The sequence below is a fragment of the Bos grunniens genome, chromosome 17 (assembly GCF_055505025.1).
Source record: "Bos grunniens cultivar Pamir isolate PY7600 chromosome 17, Bosgru_T2T1.0, whole genome shotgun sequence".
Lineage (NCBI taxonomy): Eukaryota > Metazoa > Chordata > Mammalia > Artiodactyla > Bovidae > Bos > Bos grunniens.
The window spans coordinates 66903890-66924263 of NC_141181.1; the positions used below are offsets into that span (position 1 = coordinate 66903890).

The 20374-nt window shown below is 47.2% G+C and overlaps 1 long non-coding RNA gene across 7 annotated transcripts in view; it reads left to right on the forward strand.

The window, feature by feature from the left end:
- LOC147355696 (uncharacterized) overlaps positions 1 to 20374 on the forward strand; it is a 161549-nt gene that overhangs the window by 55559 nt on the left and 85616 nt on the right. For 6 of the 7 annotated variants that reach the window (XR_015144045.1, XR_015144044.1, XR_015144050.1 and 3 more), the window contains one exon: positions 5751 to 5981. The exons of the other annotated variant lie outside the window; for it this stretch is intronic. This is a non-coding gene — a long non-coding RNA (uncharacterized LOC147355696). The remainder of the gene's footprint in view (positions 1 to 5750; positions 5982 to 20374) is intronic. 7 annotated transcript variants of the gene reach the window in all.

Sequence of the window (20374 nt, forward strand, 5' to 3'; positions counted from 1 at the left end):
TATTTCATCCAATCTAAGTTGCTGTCGTGATGGCAAGATGTACCCTGAATTGAGAGATGCTAACATATATATATATATATATATATATATATATATATATAAAGCATGCTTAGAATCGAGAGCTTTCCTCCTGCATGTGGTGCCTGCCCCATGTGGGACATAAGAATAGGCACCTTACATACATTTCCTGACAATAATCCTAAAAGGTACAGTTTATTCTCCCCATTACAAGCTGGGAAGACTGAGGCTCACGGAGGCGAAGCCACTTCCTCTGTGTTATATCGTTTGTAAGAGGTGAAGCTAGGATCAACCCAGGTCTCTCTGCTGCCAAGTCCAACGTGCAGATGGAAAAAAGCAGACCTGACCATGTTTTGCAAAGTTCCAAATTCCAGTCATATGTGTCGAGGGGGAGAGAAGGAGGAAAACTGATAATAATGATAAGAATAATGTCTACTTAGCACTGGGTACCTGTCATGCGCCAGGCACAGGGTTTAAGACCCCTGCAACAACACTGCTATAATCCCTATCTGACGAATGAGCAGACGGAGGCTCAGAGTGGGAAAGCAGCTTACCCTGAGTCACACAGCCAGCAAATGGTGAAGCTTCAGGGCTCCAGGTTGACTTAACCCTTAAGCTGATACTGGAGACTGCTCACCTTGGGTGCAGGGAGCTTAGCTGGAAGGACCCTCTCTACCCTGGGTGGCCTCCCCTTGGCCCCCTGCCCCCGCCACAGGCTCTCCAAGCTGGGTGTCTACTAGGTTCTCAGCCACTTTTCTGTAACTGGTCTGTCTTCAGCCCCTCTCCGTGCCTGTCGGGCCCCAGGGCTGAGGTGGCAGCCACGACCACGGAGACGGAGAGAGCGCACAGTATGCAGATCGCCCCATTAACATTTCATGCGGATTCAAAAATTCAGTGTTGACTCCAGTGACGCAAATAGGTATGAAAATTCTGAGGAAGGCACACTCATTGTTACCGAAATCAAATGGTTGAACGGCCACTAATGAGGCAGACAAGGAGCCTTGCGCACCCTCTGAGGATTGGGGTAGACGAGAGGAGCAATCGCGCTACATTATTCATACCCTCTTGTCTGAGTTTCATATCTCAAGGAGGCTCTGGAAGGGGAAGGGAGAGAGGGCAGAGGCAGCGGAGGGGGTGGCGGGAGACGGCCGCTCTGCCAGCTGCACTAGGTCGGGTGACTAATTGACAAGTTCTCACAGAGCCCCTTCCCCAGGGTGCCCTCTCTTCCAGCTCTCATTTTCAGCTCCTGCCCACAAGCACCTGCCTCGCTGCTAGATCGCCCCCATCCACGGCCCTTGTGCTGTGTGTCAACTGGAGAGGGCCAACGGGTGGAGGTGGGCATGCGCGGCTGGCTTCCGGTCCTGGCACTGTGCGAGCTCCGGCTGGTGGCGAAACCTCTCTGAGTCTGCAAAACAGGGAAGCCCATCAGCAGTTCTTCTGCCTACTTTGCCGCGGTGGAGGGAGAATGGAACGTCTGAGGTTCAGAGGCTGCGTCTTATACTTGCATGCTTAGGAATCACACAGGGATCTTGCTGGATGGAGAGTCCAGTGCCGCCAAGTCAGGGGTGGGGCCTGAGATTCTGCATCCCCAGCTAGCTCCTGGGTGAGACGGGGCCGCCGGTGTGTGGACCCCAGCCTCGGAGGCTCTAGCAAGGCCATGCTAACAGGGAAGCACTCTGTAGGGTGGATCTGCTGGTCCTCAAGGCTTTCTGCTTTGTATCCACCTCCCTGGGCAGTTTGGAAAGGTGTGATGCCCACAGCATCCCTTGAAGGTTGAGTTTAATTGGTTGGGCCCAGATCATGGCATCTGGTCCCGTCACTTCATGGGAAATAGATGGGGAAACAGGGGAAACAGTGTCAGACTTTATTTTTTGGGGCTCCAAAATCACTGCAGATGGTGATTGCAGCCATGAAATTAAAAGACGTTTACTCCTTGGAAGGAAAGTTATGACCAACCTAGATAGTATATCAAAAAGCAGAGATATTACTTTGCCAACAAAGGTCCGTCTAGTCAAGGCTATGGTTTTTCCTGTGGTCATGTATGGATGTGAGAGTTGGACTGTGAAGAACGCTGAGCGCCCAAGAATTGATGCTTTTGAACTGTGGTGTTGGAGAAGACTCTTGAGAGTCCCTTGGACTGCAAGGAGATCCAACCAGTCCATCCTAAAGGAGATCAGTCCTGGGTGTTCATTGGAAGGACTGATGTTGAAGCTGAAACTCCAGTACTTTGGCCACCTCATGCGAAGAGCTGACTCATTGGAAAAGACCCTGATGCTCAGAGGGATTGAGGGTGGGAGGAGAAGGCAACAGCAGAGGATAAGATGGCTGGATGGCATCACCGACTTAATGGACATGAGTTTGAGTGAACTCCGGGAGTTGATGATGGACAGGGAGGCCTGGCATGCTGTGATTCATGCGGTTGCAAAGAGTTTTAACCCCGACCCCTCTTAGTTCTTATATGCAGCCAGATTATGGCAGTCCCTATTATTAATACTTTATTGTTCATTGCCATCATATTTCCTGACCATTTTCCAAGACCCTGTCTTTCCCAACTCCCCTTCAGCCTCCAATGCCACTTTACATTGGATGTGTGTGTGTGTGTGTTGCGGGGTGGGGGTGCGTTTGTTTCCTTCTCACTAAACAATATCGTTTGCAAGAAGGAGCCCAAGGACCCACTTGTTTGCTCTCAGGGCGGTGCGGAGGAGGGGAGAGACTGCATCCTACGGGACTGACTTCTCTCCAGGGGCAGCACCCGCTTCCAGGTTCTAAGGGTCCACTCTCTGGAGAGGCGAGGAAAGTGTGAATCAAGGGCCGCTTGATGCTTGATGGTCTTCGGCGCTTTCTAACACACTGGCGACATAGTCTCTCAAAGGGTACAGCAGGCTCCAGAGGAGCCAGGGATGTAAAGCTAGCTTGGCAGGAAGGGGTTGATCTCTACCGCCATGGAATGTGCAATTCTACTGTTGACCACGCACCCGGCATAACTAATAAATAGGTTCCTGAGCGGAGCACTCCCTGCATTTCGTAATTATTACTCGGCTATAAAAATCCCTTCTCCCTCCTGCCAACATTATCTTAGTAAACGTTATGAGCGCTCACGAGGTTAATGCAGGGCCGTAAATCCGCAGTGGGTCGAACAAGTGAGACTTGAGGAACTGTTCATAAATCTACTGGAACGGCTCCAGTTTGTTTATTTAATAAAATATCATTTCATAGAAATGCACAGGGCACTGCGGGGTTCGCACCTCGGCGGGCGTGCATGGGGAGGGGGGTGAAGTGAGGTTTGCAGAGGATGGTGGGCGTGTGCACACGGGCGTGCACAGAACATCAGGCACCCGGGTGGAGCAGTCAGCTGCCTGGTGCCCGGATAGCTGTGTGGTCTGTTATCACACCAGCCATTCTGAACTCAGAACCTGTTCCACTTAATGCCGGCCTGTTCTCTCGGAATTCCTTAATGGGCCTCGTCAATATTTGAAACGATGCTACAAGGCCCAGGACATGTGTAAAGCTGTTTGCACAACAAGAACACCTCCCTGAGCCAATCTTCTGGGATTTGTTAGGGGCGCTTTGCCCAAGCTGGGCTGTTAAATCAACCAGAAGTCAGGCTTCCCCACATATTGTGGAATAAAATGCCCAAAGCACGGGCACTGGAGGAAACAGACGTGGGTTCTAACACCAGATTCGCCCCTAACCGGGGAGATGGCCATGGTATTCACGTCTCTGGCCTCAGCTTCCTTCTCTGGACCACAGGAATTATCGTGGTACAGAGATCTGTGATGTGAAATGCGGGAGGACCAGAGTGGGGAACCAAGATGGCTGTCTTTGCTGTTTCACTCACGTGCACGTCTGCAGCATTGCACAGCGCTGAAAGGCCTTTGCTAATCAGTTTTGGCTGCAGGTCATCTTCAGAGTCTTCCTTCTTTTCTGTTTAATTGGCAGGGCCCCCATCTGAAAATAAAAGACAGTAGGATAGGATTAATGGAAGCAGCAGAAGTAATGCAGAACCTAGAGGTGGTATTCCTGCCAAGTGGGGGTTCGCTTCCCTGAACTTACCATGGGAATCAAGTCACAACAAAGGAGACAGACAGCGTGGTCTTGTGGTGAGGACCACGAAGTCCAGAGACCAGGCTCCAAGTCCTGACTCTAACACTTGACTGTCTGAGTGATCTCTGTGGTCGAGCATTTTACCTGCTGAATTCTTGGGGAATGATACTTTGTTTTAAAGATGAAATGTTACCTTCCCCTCTACCCCCCTGTGTTTTTTCTTTTTTGGCTGTGCCACCTGGTACGTAAGATCTTAGTTCTCCAGCCAGGGATTGAAACCACGCCCCACTGCATTGGAAGCACAAAGTCTTAACCACTGGACCACCAGGAAGTCCGCCTGTGGGATGATCTTAACATCTGCCTCTTAGGGTTCAAGCTGATGTGGGTGAAGTGTTTGTATAGGCCTGACATGTTGTACAAAGTCAATAAACAATGGACAGATGGCTAGTAGAGGAAACGAAAGAGAGGCAGAGATGAGGTGAGCCCCCTCCCACCTCAGGTGTTCCCTGGACTGTCCCAGTTTGGAAACCACAAGGTCTCACTCCCTGGGAACTCCCTTCGTCCTGGGAAAACTGAACGGTTGGCTTCCCTAGCAGGAATGGATAAGTCAATGCTTGAAGCACTCTCAACTCTGGGTTTAATTTGGCCACAGATATTGATGATTTAATAACAGCTGGCTGGTTATAGAGGCTCCATCTAAAAGACTCTAATTCCCCAAGGCTAATTGCTGAGCATTTGATTAACCCAGTGGCTCTCATTAGAATCACCTGAAGAGCTTTCTAAACATACCAATGCCTGGGCCTCATCCCAGACCAGTCTTCCTCCAGCTCACCGCTATTGACATACTGGGCTGAATAAGTCTTTGTGGTCGGGGGCTGTCGTGTCCATTGAGGCATGTTGAGCAGCAACCTTGGACTCTACTCTGAAGATGCCAGCAGAAATGCCCTAATCTCAAAATAAACAAACAAATAAATACCTCCTGGTTAGAATCAGCCCAAGTTGAGAACTAATGTCCCAGACTAATTCAAGAAGTTGGGGGCAGGGTGGGAACTGAACCTTGGTATTTCATATTAAATTCCTGCCCATAGCTGACTTTAGCATTTCCCCGGGGCCAAACTCCTTGTTGAGCTAGTGGTAAAGAACCCATTGCCAGTTCAGGACACATAAGAGATGTGGGCTTGATCCCTGGATTGGGAAGATCCGCTGGAGAAGGCAACGACCACCCACTCCAGTATTATTGCCTGGGAAATCCCATGGACAGAGAAGTCTGGTGGGCTATGGGTCCATGGGGTCGCAAAAGAGCTGGACACAACTTAGTGACTAAACAACAACAGTAGGCATATGATTTTATTAACTTGATCCGACACCCTGATGCAGGAATTCCTATGATTCCCCCTTCAGAGGACAAGAAAACTGAGGTCTGAAGAGGGAAAACAATTTGCAAGTGGAGATGACAGGACTCAAAATCAGGGTTGTGGAGGGCGGGGGTACAGCGTTCTATGGAGAAAAAGATGGAAGTTTCAATATTTAAGTTTTCTGGCTGCCAACACGAGAGGCGCTCCAGGTTTTGCAGGATTCCAGTCATTCCAAAATGACTTAGATCTGAGTGGAAGTGGCCAGCAATTAAATCCTTGGCATTCGGATTACTCCAAACATTCATGTAGGCAAACATTTTTTCCTTCTTTTAGATGCAATCTGGATGAGCCAGCGGGAAACCAGACAGTGAGGGGTGGGACACACAAGGTCTTCTGCCTTGACTTATCAGAGCTGCGCCCTCCCTCCTCTACCTTCTTCAACCTGGAACCTCCTTCTTCAACCCGGAACCTCCTTCTTCAACCCGGAAGTGTTCAGCCCAGCCCTGGCCCTCGCCGGAAGTGTCTACGGGTCTTGGAGCTGAGACAGGAAGTAACTCGGGTGAGGTTAGTGTTTCTCAGATTTCCTTCAGGGTGAAGGGTAGTCACAACGTAATTGTGAAAAGCAATTACAGGGTTCACAGTAGTCCAAATGGAGAGTGAGTTTTCTGACTGCCAGGAGGGGAAACATTTTAGGATTGGTTTCCTAAGAGAAATCCATCACTTTGATTTTAGCCGTGGTGGTGAACACAACGTTTGGTCCAATTTTAGAAACGTTCTGAGACAGGAATAGGTTGTTCCTTGTCTTTGTCAGACAGTAACTTAACGTTTTCTGAGTCTAGGATGGATACTGGCTAAAAATTTACGTTCAAAGACAGTTCTGTTTCTTTAGAATCACACCAGAAATTTCTAATGTAACGACAGTGATTCTTAACCCAAGTGGAAATGTGTATTGGTTGAAATATCTGTTATAACCATTAAACTTGGGTGAGAGAGAAGAGTGTGGTTAAGAGGAGCCAGGTCTCACGTGCATCACAGAAGACCTCAGAAGATGAGATGAAGCTCATTAGTAGAGGAAGCGGGAAAGTTGGGAAGGCAGGAACAACACTTGCAAATCCATGGGGCCATGAGGAGCCCAGTTGTACTGGGGGTCAGGGCAAATTTCAGTGGCAGGAGCTGAGAGTATATGAAATGGGGAGGTCAAGAGATGCAGCTAGTTGGGGAAGGTCTGAGAATTCTTACCCTGCAGTCTGCTTTTCCTCGGACACTCAGCAGAAGCAAGCTTTTACCCCGATCCCTACCACACCTCTGACAATTGGCTTGGAGGCCTGGCTTCCTGACCTCCGTCATCACTGACCTCCTTTTAGGATTGTAGACATCTCCACCACCCTGTGGACTCCTGACTGTGTCAGGTTACATGGAAAAAGGGAATTAAGGTTGCATATGGAATTAAGCCTGCAAATCTACTGACCTTGAAATGGAGAGATCATCATGGATTCTGTGAGTGGGCCCAGTATGAGCATCAGTTCAGTTCAGTTCAGTTCAGTCACTCAGTCGTGTCCGACTCTTTGCGACCCCATGAATCGCAGCACGCCAGGCCTCCCTGTCCATCACCAACTCCCGGAGTTCACTCGGACTCACGTCCATCGAGTCAGTGATGCCATCCAGCCATCTCATCCTCGGTCGTCCCCTTCTCCTCCTGCCCCCAATCCCTCCCAGCATCAGAGTTTTTTCCAATGAGTCAACTCTTCGCATGAGGTGGCCAAAGTACTGGAGTTTCAGCTTCAGCATCATTCCCTCCAAAGAAATCCCAGGGCTGATCTCCTTCAGTATGAGCATAGGAGTTCCTAAAAGTGGAAGAGAGAGAACTAGAGAGACGGCAGCACAAGGAGGAATCGGCCCAGCATTTCTGGCTTTGTAGATGGAGGAAGGGGCTTTGAGTTTAGGAATGAGGCAGCCTCTAGAAAGAAGCCTTAAAAGGCAGGGAAACTGGTTCTCCCTTACAGTCTCCAGGTGGAACACAGCCCCAGTGACTAGCCTAGTGAGACCCATTTTGGGCTTCCGATCCCCAGAACTGTAATAAAGTAAGTCTGTGTTATTTGAAGCCATGGTGTATGTGGTTATTCATCACAGCAACAGTAGGAAACTCATCCAGACCCCCATTTCTTCATCTGAGAAATGAGTTTAATAATCATGCCTCATTGTGTATTGAAAATTGAGTTAATGGACATCAAACATTTAGCACAGATCAGGGCCCACAATATGTGTTCTTTTCTAGTGAGGCTGTAGGTGGATGGAGTTCAGGTCTACTAGCTTAGATGTGTTTGGCTGCTCCAGTGAGGGACTGGAGGAAAGAATCTTGGACTAGGGATCGGGAGGACGGGGCACAAGTCATAGATCTGTCTCTCACTAATAGACAGATGATCTCAGACTTGTTCTTACTGTGATCCAGGTCTCAGTTTTCCGGTCTGTGTGATGGGTGTGGGGGGAGATGGCCCATAAGCATCCTTCCAGCTGTGACCTTCTTATGAGGATTCATACTGTTGGGGGTGGGTAGGGGGCTTTTGTAGCTCACTTGAAGCCCTTAGTTTGGTTTTCTGAGAAAGTGCACTTCCCATCATGTTCTTGAGACCTTAGGGTTGATGGTGGTCACCCCAATGCACTCGCTTCTCCCTGCATCGTGAATAGGGCCTAGGGTCAGGGGAGCATCCTGAGACCACAGGCCAAGTTGACTGGTCTCTGCTGATGTCCAGTCCGTGTCCTCAGGCACATCGATTCCTCCCCAAACTCACAAAGCAAACCAACAGTTAAACACGTAATATCACTTTGTCTCCTCAGCCAAGTCAATTCCTGAGGCCTCCTGGTGCAGTTGAGCTGAGATGGGTTTCAGTGGTGGCTGGGCTACTTGCTTGTGAGCAAATTGCTCAACTCCCATGAGCCATAGTTTATCCACTTGGCAAATGGGGATAATAATAAGCAACATTAGACTAAAGTAGATTCAACCTCATAAAGTCATTGTGATAACCAGTATATTAATTCAGGTAAAGCAGTATGATAATTGCTATGACCCGCAGGAGACAGGGGTAGTGTTAACCCTTCCAGTGGGGGATGATGATTGTAGAAGGTTATACCTAAGCTGAACTTTAAATGGCAACAAGGTATGTGAAAAGCTTAGTATAATACCTGAGGTGGATTATATGCTTATAAAGGAAAAGGAAGAGAATAAGAAATGAGGTTGCTGGGGGATCCAGTACTCCCCCGAGGCTCCCTGAGTCTGATCCACCTTAGTCCTGAGGCTTCTTCTCTTCCTGCCTCTCTCTCTTGCCCCATCGCTGCACCCATGCTTGGTCCTGGCCCTGAGCCTTGAATCCTACTGCAGGGGCACCCAGAAGGCACAGGCACGACAGGAGAGGGAGAGAGGCAGAGCTGGAGAGAGGGGCTTGAAGAAGATTGATGCCGGCACTGTCGTCATGGCAACGACAGGATGGGCTTGAGGCCCCACTGCCGGGACCAGCTCCTCCAGCTCCTCCTGGATTCCAGAGCCTTTGAGGGAAGGCAAGAGGCTCAGGTGGGGGCCCTGAGAACACAGGTGGGGTCTCAGGGTGACAGCCAGGGAGGAGGCAGCTCTGGGACCTGCCAAATCAATGGGCTCTTAGAGAAGACCTGTCCAAATCCCTGAATTGAAAGATGAGGAGACTGAGTATTAAGGAGGAAAGTGGTGAGGACAATGTTTTCTAAGCACATAGTAGGTAACTGGTACTTTCACCTCACTTCTAATGACGTGTCTCTCTTTGCCACCTGACTGTGTGATTTGGGAGGGCAGGGGAGCATCTTGGTTATGGGTTAGGTGTCAGAGAGACCTGGTTTCAAATTCTTGCTTGGCCACTTACCCAGTGGGTGGTGGTGCCTGTTATTACCCCTGAGTCTCAGTTTCCTCATCTACAAAATGGATGGAGTTTATGATTTATAATATTGTCTGCCTCATAGAGTGGTTGAAATTTTTGAATGACATAACTAATATAAAATGCTTCATATGGTGCTTGGTAAAGCATAAATGCTCAATAAATATCCCTATAATAATAATATTATAAGGTTAGCCAGCAAGAAGCAGCTTCACATTTTGCTGGCTGGAAAAAAATATCCACTGTATTTGTGTAGCATCATGAGAGGCGGGATCTACTTTACTTCTTGAACCATCTGGTTTTGCCTCTTTGCCTGCCTTACATTTATAGCTATATTTTTCTGTCTCTTGGAGAGCAGAGCTCTATTTGCTAGGGAAAGCCCATAGGTCAGTAGTCAGGAGATATAGGTTAATAATAAATAATAGTTCTCATTTATTGGGAGCTTACTATGTGCCAGGCTCCTTGCTAAATGTTTGGCATGAATTCTTAACAATGATTCTTTGTTAGGTGCTCTTATTATTCCATTTTAGAAAAGAGGAAGCTGAGGCTCAGAGAGGTTACATCTATCACCCAAAGTCACAGAGCTGGTAAGTGGCAGAGATGGGACCTCAGCCACAGGTGTGTGCTTATTCTTGAGAATGAGGGGCAGGAAGGACTGATGCCGCTGACCTTGGTCCTGAAACCTTAGTGGCCTATCGGGCTGAGCTATTCCTTAGAATTCCTGTTCATCAGTGCCCCCTGTCCTGCCTCTGCTAGAAATCTGACAGGTAAGAGAGGACGCCTTGGGGAAGGAATATAGAAAGGAAAGAACACAAGAAGTCGGTGAGAGAGAGAATCAGGGCCTTTTGCAAGGAGATATTTCATGAAAGGTTGCTGAGGAGAAATAAAAGTGACTTGATTATATATATATGTGTGTGTGTGTTCATATATATATATGTATATATATATGAAAACAACATTGCTGGGGGAAGTGCTTTTGGAGACAGCTGATCTTCACCCTGCTTACCACATTAGTGGCTAGCAGCCTATTTTCTGTCCCTCACAAGTGGGGTCTCTGTATCCTTGCCTCATAGAATAGTGAAAAGTCCAAGTGTGACACCTGGCACACCTGGGTGCACTCTCTTTAGCCCTTCTCCTGGTTTTATCAGTAAGTATCCTCTGCCTACATTTGCTCTGGCCACGCTGCATCCCGGCCAGCGATTACCCACCCAGAACATGGATTTCCTGGGAAGAATTTCTGCAGCCCAGCCACCCAAGTTCATCTGTACTGCGGGCTTTCCCTGCCATAAAGCTCCAAGCTGCTCGGCAGAATTTGGAACCACGTTTCCCTGCTTTAAAAAGTGCCTCGAGTGAGGATTGTGTTCAGTGGTGGCATGTAAATGCCTCTTTCAAGAAGGGAAATTGCTTTGAAGTTACTATTTCCCTGGCTTTGATAATAATCTGCTTAATGTCTTGTGTCAAACTAATTACAGCATAATTACCTTTTTTAATAACAGGTACTTTTAATTGGTGCAGGGTTAAACAATTCTGTTGTAAAAATCAGTTGTTTTACATTCATGGCTATAGTTTACAAAGAACTGGGACAACCTTGTAATATTAAACACTCCACAGAGCTAGGATGGGGTGTGGATGAGACGGCTGCCATGCTTCCTCTCCTTGACTTTGGACCACATTTCTTGTGATGCTTCACCTGCTCATGGACAGAACTTCTTATGCCAAACTCTTAGAAAAAGAGAGGAAGGATGCTTAGGGCTACGTGTGTTCACATTCTTCATCCTGCTTCCTTCTTATCTGTACACATGCAAGAGCATGTCAAAGAAGTGCTGTTGCCTCCATTAAATAGATGGCTCACCTGAGGCGCAGAGAGGTTGGGAACCTGCTGCAGGTCACAACGTCAAGTGGATGAATTCAGACTCTGAACTCATGCCCTTTGTCTCCAAATCCAGAGGTTTTGAAGGGTAGTATGATTGAGTGGTTAAGAGCTTGGGATGAGTCTGGAATCTAAAATATCCGGGCTCAATCCTAGCTCTATAACATAATTACCGAGTGACCTCGGATGACTCCTTACCCTCTCCAGGCCTGTTTCCTCATCAGTAAGCGTGTGTGTGTATGTGCTCAGTCGCTCAGTCGTGTCCAGCTCTTTGCGACCTCATGGACTGCAGCCTGCCTGCCAGGCCCCCCTGTCCATGGAATTTCTCAGGCCAGAATACTGTCATGGGTTGCCATTTCCTGCTCCAGGGGGTCTTCCTGACCCAGGGACTGAACTCATGTCTCTTGTGTCTCCTGCATTGGCAGGTGGATTTATTACCACCACACTACCTGGGAAGGCCCCATCAGTAAGAATAAGAAGTGATAATAATATCCAGCTCATGGGACTGATAAGATAATAGAAAACAACATAGGCGATGTGTCTAACACAGTAGGTACTCATACGGTGGTAATTTCTCCTATTCCCCTCTGAGCATTGCTACAATTGCGCTTTTCTTCTCCTGGATTCTTTCCTTATTAAAAAAAAAAACTCTTGAGTACCCCCATGGATGTATTTCCTCACGTCTTGGCTGAAAAAAAAAAGTGCACACACTCATCTCATTACTGCAGCTTTTTGCATTTCATTAAAAAACCTGACAGGCCATTTCATAATAATTTATTAGCACAGAGTCGATTTTTATTAATTACAATCATTAATTTATCAGTGTTCCCGTCATCCGAAGTTTGGTCAGAAATGAAAGGCGAGAAGTGCAGAGAGAAAAATGGGCGAAATGGAAGTTGGGGGGCTCAGGGCCCAGTGGCATGGGGGTGGGGAGGGAAGGGGCTCATGGGTTGGTGGGCCCGATGGCGCAGGGGGCACCGCCCTGGATGCAGAGCCTGGGGGAGGGGCAGTGTCTACACTGGTGGTCATGGGTCTGACCGTTGAGTGATGCTTGCTTTCTTAATGCGGAAACAAAAGAAGTGTAAAGTTGATACATACAGGGCCTCACAGACATCAGGAGCAAAATCCTCCAAGCTCTGTCTCTGTGTCGCCCTTCACCTTCACCCCTCACCTCTCTCCCCCTTGCTCACTCCACTTGGACAGTCGTTGTTCCAGCTGATATTTACCTCTCCCTCTGGTTGTCAGCTTCTCGAAGGCACCAACCTTGTCTTGGCCGTCACTCGAATTTCCAGATCCTACTAGAGAATTCAATGGATACCTGTTAATGGGTCATCTACCCAGCCTCTGCCCATTTTAAGGATGCAGAAACTGAAGCCCAGAGAGGACGCCTGACCTGCTTAAGGTCACACAGCGCCCTGACAGCTGAGTCAGACACAGGAATTCAACCTGCTGGACCTTTGACCAGTGGCCTGTCCCTTTCTTACATGTCCCCCCTTTTTGTGTGTTGGCTTTTCCCTCCATCTCAGCCCTTGGGGTGTCTCTTCTTTTCATCAGAAAACGTACAATGAAAAGCCAAAATATGGATTGCGAATAAAGGTGAGGCTATTCCCTCTGAGAGGCACAGGGTTGGTTTCCTTCTGGGTCCTCATCTTCCTTCACTGAACCTCGATTCTGGCACCTACATTCTGGCTTGTTCTTCTCTGGGCAGGGAGCCCTTCTAATGGCTGCAGTAGAATCACTGTAGAATCACTGAAAAGTGAGCCGTGGAAACACTCAGGTACTGGGGTCCACCCTGGAGCTGTGTGATCCACGGGCTGATGTCTGAAGGGTGGGAGTCACTGCTCTTGGGGGGTCCTTAGGCAAGGGGTCCAGTATTCCTTAGCACAGTTCCTGGCATTTTGTAGGCTCTCAGCAAGTAGCAGTGGACACAGTGCAGCATATTCAGTGAGCCCAAGGTCGCACAGAGCTGTAAGACTCTGTCCTTTGGGGCAGAGAGGGAGGAAAGGAAGAGGACCACCATTACCTCGATGTCAGGAGTCGGGACCAGCACCTCTGCTTCATCAGCAGGTGGGGTGACAGCGTGCTTTGTGCATCAGCACAGCATCTGAATATCCTGTTCCTGACCATGCACTCCTGTCTCATGTCTGCTATACACCGTGTCTGGGTGTATAGCCATGCCTCACATGTGTTACCTACTCTGGAGAAGTGGGTTTGGGTCCAACCTGAGATGCATAAATCTGCCCAGTTCTGAATGGTGAGGAAAGTGAGGATTAAAGTATCTATATTAAATGACATCAATGTTAGATATAGAAACTCTGGGACATAGTGAAGGACAGGGAAGCCTGGTGGGCTGTAGGTCTTGTGGTTGCAGAGAGTTGGACACGACTTGGTGCCTCTTCCCTGGTGGCTCAGCTGGTAAAGAGTCTGCCTGTAGTGCGGGAGACCTGGGTTCTATCCCTGGGTCGGGAAGATCCCTTGGAGAAGGAAATGGCAAGTCACTCCAGTGTTCTTGCCTGGAGAATCCCATGGATGGAGGAGCCTGGTGGGCTGCAGTCCACAGGCTCACAAAGAGTCGGACACGACTGACTTTTTTTCCTTTTTTTAGTGACTGAACAACAACAGCATTCTATAGTGGATCTCTCATTTTTCAACACAGTGCCTGGGAACTTAACCTGTGGATACCACAATTATTTGGGCAGTGGGGGCCCAGGTGCACAGAACTGTGTAGACCCTCTCTGCAAGGACTCTTGTAAATTACCCACCCCTGTCTTCCACCCGGATGCCCCTCCTCTTGACCGCGTTGGCACGCATTCCTAGTTTTCATGACCTCCAGCCCACAGTCTGGCCGTTCATACATACTTGTGTCTTTGGAAAATGTATGGTGTGTGTAACTTCATAAATTGCAGAATTGATTGGGTTCTTTTTCTGGATTTTTATTCTTTTTCAACATCATTTAAATTTTTATTTGTTTATTTATTTATGGCTGTGCTGGGTCTTTGTTGCTGCATGTGGGCTTTCTCTAGTTGCGGAGACTGGGGGCCACTTTCTGTTGTGGTGCCCGGGCTGCTCACTGTGGTGACTTCCTCTTGTTGGGGAACATGGTCTCTAGGGCGCACGGGCTCAGTAGTTGTGGCGCATGGGTTGCTCTGTGACATGTGAATCTTCCCAGACCAGGGGTCAAACCCGTGTCTCCTGCAAGGGCAGGCAGATTATTAACCACTGGACCACCAGGGAAGTCCTCAGCATCATTTCTGAGATCTGCTGCTGCTGCTGCATTCAGGTCTGACTTCTTTTTTCCCGACAGTTGTAGAGTATTTCCCATTTCTCAGTTTGCCTCCCACCACATGTTGACTCACCTGCTTCTCCAGGGAAGGAGTACGGCCAACCTTGTGTCAGTATAAGGAGCATGCCATGAATACCCTTGTGCGTATCTTCCTGTGGCCCCGACTGAGAATGTCTTCCGGCTCTGTCACCAACGATGGCTTTGCTGAGCTCTTGAGTGTCTGCACATTTAATTCCGCCAAGTGTGGCCAGACTGTTCTCAGACGGCTGTGTCCTTCACACTCTCTCCAGCTGTGAGTGAGAATGGCTCTTTCACCACATTTTTGCGAAGACACAATACTATCTTTCCCTTTGACTTTTGCCAGTCAAATGGGGATAATGTGGTACTTCATGGTTAATTTAATTTCCATGTCAGTCATCACTGGTAATCTTGAACATGTAATATACTTATTAGAATTTTTTTCCCTTTCTGTGAGTTATTTATTAATGTATTTTGTCCATTTCACTATTGGATTTTTAAAGGTTTTTTTTTTTTTTCTGATTTATAGATCTCGGTGTTTCCTAGAGAGTTATCCTTTGCAAATATCTTGTTTCATTCCATTGGCCTTGTGCTAACTTCATCTATGGTGTTCTTGGGACGGATATCTTTAATTTTGATGTGGTAAATTCCATTCTTTACCTATGTTATCATCTCTAATGTTGATATGTCTTCAAGAAATTCTACTCCCTCCTGTTGAAGGTCACAAAATATTCTCCTGTTATTTTCTTTGGTTTGCTTTCTGCTTTTTTGCTTTTCATGTTGAGGTATTTAATGTATTTAGATTTTATTTTTGTATATGGTGTGAGGTAGGAATCCACCTTGATTTTTCCCTCTTGAGTAGTTGAGTTGTCTCAATATCATACTCAATAATTCATCATTTCCCCACTGTCTGTGATTCTACCTGCCTTTCTATTATCTATCTATCCATCTAGTTTACTTTGCTCTCCATTTTGCTCCATTTGTCTTTTAAAAAATATACTATTAATATGGTTGTATCTGTCTATCTACTTTATCTCTGCTCTCTATTTGCTCCATTTCTCTTTTAAAAAATATACTCTTAAAATGGTTGTAATCAACAGTGGCAAAAGCTAAGCATCTCAGTAGGGTTATAGGAAGTCGAGTTTGCAAAAGGACTTTAGAAATTACTTTGTCTGATCACGTAGTATCACACATGGGGCAATTAGGCTCAGAGGATGGCAGCTCCACATTCAAGGACACAGTCAGAAATGGAATTCTTGTGTCCTGACCCCCACTCTCATCAAGCATTCCTGAATATTTGTTCCCTTTCGTGACTCCTGAGGGTGTTTGGATGCAAGTGCCTTTTAGGGGCAAACATATTCCAAGCCTTAATGTTAAATTAAATACCAAATACCTTAACATTTGAAAAAATGACATTTATTATACTGAGTTGTAAACAGAGGAAAAATTACAATAGAATCCAGTGTAGGCCTTACATAAACGGCACCCATTCGGTGTAATGACTCTGAGAATGTCAGTGCTAACAAGCACATAATTGGCACCGGGGAGATAATTTTTGCCACCTTATGCAAAGGGGAAAACGTTCTGCATAATGATTTTACCTAGGAATATTCTTTATTCAACAGGCCCATTTGCATAACCCTCCCAACTTCCTTGAGTTAACACAAAATGCTCTGGAGACATTGCCAAGTCTCTTCCAGAAGACGTCTGCTTCTTTTTCTTCTTCTTCTTCTTTTTTTTTTAAACTTTCCTACTCCCCACCCCCAGCTTTATTGAGATGTAATTGACATATAACATTGTGTTAAGTTTACGATGCTTGCTGCTTGAAATCAACTCCCCTCTCTCGAGCATGTGGGTGTTGTGTGCCAGGGCTGTGCTCCCTGCCTCAAGTGCATGATTTGTGTTTGCACTTAGAGCATCCTGAAGTTGAACTTTTTTTTCGAGAGCCGGATTCTTTTCTGTTCTGTTCTTCACGAGATTCCTGACATTAGCAAAGGGCCCCAGCTGCAGGAGGGGCTGACTGTTGTCGAATGAATATGTGAGTGAGTGCCTGTCATGATGATCCTAGGAGGTCGAGTTTTTGTCACTAGAAATTGAAATCACTGGGTAAACTCAAAAATGCCAGTCAGTGGCCAACTGGGATTTGAACACAGATCAGCCGGACCCCAGATATATTTATCTTACAAACATATCCCATCTTTCCCTCAGGGAGCACAGTGTCTAGTCTCATGCTGTCCAATATGCTAGCCACTAGCCGCGTGTGGCTCTTTAAATTTAAATTAAATAAAATTTAAAAGTCCCCAGTGTTAGGTGCCACGTGCAGGCTACTGCAGTGGGTAGATGAGCACTAAAGCATTTTCATCCTTGCAGGGAATTCTGGTGGACAACAGTGCGTTTATGTCTACTCGTTTTGAGTGTCAACTCTGTGTTGGGTTGTGTCTTACATCTGTGGACAGCTCTGGTTTCAAGCAGATGTGGATTCAAATCCTCGTTCAGGACTTGACTTTATGTGTGAGCCTTAACCTCTCAGCAGCTGGGGTTTGTCTTCTGCAAAATGGAGATCATAGTAGGCCCTCAAAAGGGCATTGTGAAGGTAAAGGGTACAGATACACAGAAAGCATTTAGTGTAGTCTTTTGTCTGTGAAGATTAGGCAAGGGTCCCCATTCCACGAGGAGGAAGCTGGCATTCTGAGGAGTGATGAAGCTTGTCAAGGCTCTCATGCCTTGAGCAGGCACCCTGGGATTTGAGCCAGTGTCTGCCTGGTGCCAAAGTTGTAGGAACTTTCTGTTACTGTGGACACCCATCTCTTGAAGCCCTGCTTCTTACAGGATGGGGAAGATTGCTGTGCCCAATAGTTAGAGGTAGTCCAGAGACCACAGGGAGTAGATTATGGATGAAACGTGTTCACGGCGGTGTTGTCCTCCTATACCCAAAGAAATCACCGTTCTGCACAAAAGTTTAAAGAACACATTTTGTTTAAAAAGAGAAAAATTTAACCAAACAGAAGACAGGTTTTCTTTCATATATGAAAAAATTAGTCCTGGTAAGGTGGGAAATGAGTGTCGTAGGATCACTTATCTGCTTAATCTAAGAACTAGAGTAAAATCTCAGATCTAAGAACCTCCAGCTCAAAGTCCCACATTTCTGTATTTCAGAGATGATTTACAAAGAACTAGATTTGGGACGGAGAAGGCAATGGCACCCCACTCCAGTACTCTTGCCTGGAAAATCCTGTGGATAAAGGAGCCTGGTGGGCTGCAGTCTATGGGGTCGCAAAGAGTCGGACATGACTGAACGACTTCACTTTCACTTTTCACTTTCATGCATTGGAGAAGGAAATGGCAACCCACTCCAGTGTTCTTGCCTGGAGAATCCCAGGGACGGGGGGAGCCTGGTGGGCTGCCATCTATGGGGTCGCACAGAGTTGGACGCGACTGAAGCGACTTAGCAGCAACAGCAGCAGCAGATTTGGGAAGCTTTCCTTATTGATCAGGGCTCTTTAAGTAACAAATGCCAGGAATCCAAATGAAATTGTACTCATCTAGAAAAGGAATGTGTTGGTTTATATGAAAAGAAATGAAAGGGGCACCAGATTCAGGTATGGCTGGTTCCAGCTGCTCAAGTGATATCAAGAATATTTGTGTTTTCCTGTCTTTGGCTTGGCTGTTCTCTGAGTTGACTCCATTCTTGGGGAAAGGATTTCTCTCTGGGGTGGTAAGATGATGGCAGTGCCTGCAACTCCATCTATTATTTGCCCCAGCCCATTCCGAGAAAGTGTTCCCTTTAAGTTGCAGCAAAAGTCAAAGGACTGGCTCTCATTCGGTGGACTGAGTCACGTGCCCATTCCTAAGCCAATCAGGGAGAGGGATTTGTGCAACTAGAGCCCCAAGGACTGAGACTGGAGGAAGGGCGAGTGCCTAAAGGGGTATAAGCACCTTGTTCCCAGAGGCCAGGGGAGTGGATGTTAGTCAAGAATAACAGATGTTTGCTGTGCATTGCCCAGGTCAGGGCTCACAATTGCCCTGTCCACTCGTCTGGCATCTGAATGCCACCGTGTGGTCTTCATCAAAACAGGAATATAAAGAATAATAAAAGGGGACCATTTAATTCCTTGCACCCAAGACTAGGGTAGTTTGAGCTCAGTGAGCTCTGGATAGGGAGAGAGGTGCCATCAAAAGGGCCATTGACACCAATAGCAATGAAGGCACCTCAGCCGTGCTCAAGGTTGACTCGGCTTATAGATGAAATTTCAGTTTGCTCAGCAGGAATCAGGAGCTGCCTTTGGAAGATGTGAACAACTTAGAAGGCTCCTGGGAGTTGGTGATGACTGAGCTGGGCTTTGATTTATTAGTGGGATTAGCATGGACCAAGGAGAATGCAACTGAAGAGAATGTTCATCTTGAGACTATGTGGATCATCTTAGAGAGACGCAGAGTGAAAAGATCCCTTCTCTCTCTTACCTTCCTTTCATCCTTCCATCTAGGACTGTGGTTCATCCACTTGGCAGCTCTGTGCAAATGAGTGAAGGGCTCCTCCTCCCGATAGAGCCTATTCCTGCCCAAGATAAACAGCTTCGAGCTACACTGTAAATTGGATTTCAGGCCCTACCTGTCCCATTGGCTGAGCATCCTTGAACAAGCAGTGACTCAAACAATTGTCCCCAAGGGTCTTCTTCCTTCTGCCACCCTTTCCATTTTTCCTTCCGTCTCTCTACCCCCCAGCCCTGGTTCTTATTATGCATGTCATGCAGACCTGGCCACTCTCATTTTTGGCCTTCACACCACCTCTCCCCTCTTTTATCCTAAACCATCTCACCAGTCACTGTCACTGCAGGGAGCCCTTGACCCCTTCAACTTCCTCTGGGAGCCCCTACCTCTGAGGCCACCGGAGGACCCTTCCGTTGACTGAATCCACCTCCAATTCCTCCCTAGCTGAAGGGCTTTAACTCACAGGCCAAGGCTCCCCTTTTGACAGGCTTGATTTGGCTCCCTGCACATCTGGGTCTCCCATCTGGCCCCCGCACATTGGCTGTGCGGGTTGCTTTATGGATATAATAAATATTACTTCCTTAATATGATTTTGCTTAGGTTCCCAGTGACTCACTCAAGCAAATCTTCCATTTAACACATGACTTTCTCTTCAGAGGGAGCAGAGAAAATATTGTTATTGGAAGAAGCACAGCCGTGAGGGGTTTGGCAGGGGAGCGTGTCCACATAAGCTCAAAGTCTGCCGCTGCCTACAGGTCTGGCGAGACCTCAGCATTCCAAGGAGCTGGATTCAATTGTGGACTGGAAGATTTCAAGAAATATCAATCCATGCTCAGTGGGGGTAGCCAGAAAAGCACTTCGAATGTCATCCTGCCCAGTGCTGTCTTGGGTCTCACCTCTGCTGCTTGGGGCATGGAATGGGACCAATTCTATTACATCATTCATCTGGATGGGGGAGAGGACCTAACTTACCATCTACAGGCAGTTTATCAGAGGCATGCAGACAGCCTTGCAACACAAATTGTTCACGTTACAATTGGAAGGTAGTTTATCTTATTTGGGGCTGAAAGTGAGTGAATGGGTCTGTCAAACAGCATACTGTGTTAGCGACACCTACTGGTGGATTGGGATATAGCAACCTAGCTCTACCTGTTTTACTACATCCGCGAGGCAAAAGAAATCTACACTTAACTGTCTGCAGAAGACTCTGAGAATCCCCTGGACTGCGTGGAGATCAAACCAGTCAGTCCTAAACGAAATCAACTCAGAATATTCATTGGAAGGACTGATGCTGAAGCTGAAGCTCCAATACTTTGGCCACCCGATGCTAAGAGCTGACTCATTGGAAAAGACCCTGGTGCTGGGAAGGATTGAAGGCAAAAGAAGAAGGGGGTGTCAG